This window comes from Lepeophtheirus salmonis, chromosome 1, assembly GCF_016086655.4.
Source record: "Lepeophtheirus salmonis chromosome 1, UVic_Lsal_1.4, whole genome shotgun sequence".
In the NCBI taxonomy this organism is placed as follows: domain Eukaryota; kingdom Metazoa; phylum Arthropoda; class Copepoda; order Siphonostomatoida; family Caligidae; genus Lepeophtheirus; species Lepeophtheirus salmonis.
The window spans coordinates 30684940-30688790 of NC_052131.2; positions in this window are offsets into that span (position 1 = coordinate 30684940).

Consider the following 3851-nt stretch of genomic DNA (forward strand, 5'->3'; position numbering starts at 1 on the left):
TCTAAAAAAAGTAAATCCATGACCATGACAAAGGAGCTTAGCTTAAGAATATTGTTATTTTATCTTATTTAAATAATCTACTTTCACCGTTTTACATCAAAACCCACGTGAGAAGGGGACAATGACTAAGTAGTTTTGAAATTAATTTTCAAATAAAATTGTTAAAAGCTTGTCTAAACATAAATAATAATATTTAGAAAAAAAGAATGGATATATTTTTTAAAGATCATAACTCCATCAATCTTTTTTATAGCTTGATAGATTTTAACAAAGAAATATCTTCAGCCTCCTTTGATAATACTTATATGAACAAATACCTTTGCTTATAAATATGCAAAAGGTTTCAATTTTTCTTTTTTAAAGTCATTTGATGAAGTTTTCTTAAGATGGTTATTATTTTGATTTATATCAATCTTTTTAATAAGTACATATGTGGGCCGTCAACCTCAAATCAATGTAGGATGGTCTTTTTTAATATTGAGTATGAATGGAAGAGATTGCGCATCTCGAAAAGGACTGCCTACAATATGAAGAAGTCTATTAGGATGGGAATGATAGTGAAAGGTTTTTACGGCCAAAAAGAAACAAAACTTCTACTGCAACAATTTGGCTGACTTCTGGCCTGCACCCATGTGGTCCTCCTCAAGTCCTTACCACAACCACGGGAAAGTGATTATTTGGACATTCTCGAAGAAAATGTGTCCATCAATTCTCATACAAATTTGGATTCGCTCCGATTTCCTCTTTTGGGAGCGTGGTACGCCATAAAGAAGTGCTTCATCTTTAATAACTATTAATATGTTCACCGTCTTGTCGAGGCTGTTATTGTTTTTGAAGGAGGACATAAAAATATAAGGAAATATAATATTTAAATATATCAAAAATTGGTTTTTGATTTGTCTTTTCTAAATTTAATAAAAATCAAGTTATTTGTAATTTAGTCACACTACCTCAATTTGGGTACCCACTCTATACCTATTTGGGCCATCAACACAAAAACAGGAAAGAATAGTCTTTTTCGAAATTGAGTCGGTATTAGGTTTGTTTTCCCTCGACAAGAAAAAACAAACAAACGTTATAAATTTTTCTCAAGAATCATTCTGAATTACATACATACATATACTTTGACAAATTATTGTCAATTTCTAGTAGCAAATTATTTAGAGACAATTCAAATTTTACATACTCTAACAAAAACAATTACAATATTCATCTTCAAATTGAATTTCAATTTAAAGTGAAATTGTGTAAAATTGACATCCTGAGATAATCGATTAATAGATTGAATCAATAAAATAAATTGTAAATGCGCCTTGTAAAACTTTGGTGTGTCTAAACCAGACCAGCTTCTAGTTATTGAACTTCAAATTAGATACAAATAATCTGTTTCAGTCTTCTTTACATACAATTTTGAACATATTCTATTTTTTTGGTACTTGGGCCATCAATTAATAAATAATTATTCTTTGTATTTGAAAATTACTCATAAAACATCAACTTTTTATAAAATTTGTATACTTATTAATTTTGATAGATAGATTTGATAGTTTTGATAGCTATTCACTGAATTTTTTTTTTTTTCCATTAAACCTAAAATATTACATTTTTATGGAATAAAATTTCACATATTACATTTTTTTAGTGAAATGTTAAATTACTTAATTTGAGGGGGTCACATCCCCTCCAGCTCGCCCCTAGCGGAGACACCTGCAGTTTAATTCATTTTATTGCAACCTAATCTGGGGAAATTGACTTTGAGCGGAATTCCATTAGTAAATAATTAAAACTATGAAATTTTAGTATTGATGGTTTTATTTTAAGCCTCTGTTATGTAACTGGGATATTATAGACCCCAAAATTTATCTTCATATTCATATTCTTTTGAATCAACAATTTATAATCATATTCATATTCTTTTGAATCAACAATTTATAATAATATTCAATTTTTTTTTAATATAAAAACAGTCTAATTTGTTAGTCGTTTAATAAATTTTTGTTAATCTCTTATTAATTATCATAAGTTAACAAGATTACCGTGACGTCAGAAAAGAGAAGGGAAAACGGAAAGAAGGAAAAAAAAATTCAAATATTGGTTATTTTTAAAATTAACTTTTTCTAAATTTGTTTTCTAAATATACGGCTACTCACAAAAAATTTCAAAATTAAATGTTTAATTTTCTAGTAAAAAGTAAAATATCTTAATTTGAGGATGGGAGGACGCTATAGCACCTCCAACCTACCCCTTGCGGACGCCTCTGACATTTTATTTGTTAATTGTAAACACAAACAACGAAATATATACGAAAAAAAGATCTGAATCAAATCCCCATTTCCAAAATTATATTTAATTTTTCATAGAATTTATAAAGTCCTTTTTATTCATATTGAAGCTTGAATTGTGTCTCAGACTTTTTTATATTTCAATAAACTATATGACACAAGTATAAAAATAGAAAAAGAAAAAAAATGTCAAAGTTTAATCAATTTAATAAAATGTTTTATTTAAAAGTCGTTCCTTCGTTTTTCCTTTTGATTTATGGGGTTTTTCTTCTTTTTTTTTTCCTTGCAAACTGAAGCTTAAAAGGTATTTTTATATACACAACCTCATCAAAACTGATGGGTACTAATTTGTATTAGAAAGCTTTTTTATATAATAAATAAATGCATGATTTACAGTGAATTTTCCTCATCTATAAAAGCCCGAGATTTCCCAGATCCCTAGAGAGAACCACCATTATGTACAAATAGCCAATTATGTATTTATACAAATATTTTGGTCAAATATAGTTTTAAAACCTTAATTGATATATGTAAATATGAAATTATATTAGGCTATGAGATCACCTTTTAGATATGAAATCTATCAATTGGTTTCTTTGTGACAATGAGCTTCTGCTAATTTAAGTGCAACTTACGGCACTTCCAAAGGATTTATCAGAATAATTTGTTGATATAAATTGACAACAATTAGTTAAAGACTACAGACTCAATTGTAACAAAAAGCATTATAACTTGCTTTTGTGTTGAGGGGGTTATATATTATGTACTTCAAACTTTAAGCTTTTTGTGAATATACATTTCTAAGGAAATGTAAAACGGAATTCGGGGAATCGTGTAATGACATCTAAGCCATATATGTTGGGATAAAGAACAATATATTTCCCATTTTATTCCCCTTCATATAAACTTTATAGTAATATGAATCCTTTGTTCAGAAATATTCATAATCCTCACATCACGAATCCCCCATCATATTGTACAATTTACGCAGGTCGTACATATGAATGTAAATTATATCAGAATCAGTTGTTCAAATTATTTTAAAGTAATGTCATGCCGATAAATTGATTTTACGGGGGTTCCCCTTCGTTTGAATATATAGCAATTGATGATACTGGATGATTAATTATAATATACAGTAAAACCTGCATTAAGTGACCAAGTAAGGGAAACTAGGAAAGTGACTGCTTAGTATCACTAACCTAATAACCCATGTTTGGTATTGCACAACAATTCAAAAGTTAGAAATCTTAGATAAAATAAAAGGATAAGAAATGAAGGGGGGAAGGCAAATATTCATTATTTGCCTTCCATAAATATTTTATTGATTAATTCGTCAACAATGGGTCTTTTCTAAGTCCATAGATAGCCTCTTTGTGTTGGACTCAACAACATTGTATGTAAGTTTTAAACAGCTTAATTTATGCTCAAACTATGTAATTATTTTGACAGCTAGATGGAGAATGAAGGAATACGCTTAATACAGTTTTTTATGTCGTGAAATTTTATCATGTACTAAATATGACCACTTAGTGCGGTGACACGCTTAGCTTTAGGCCTATTGTCTAG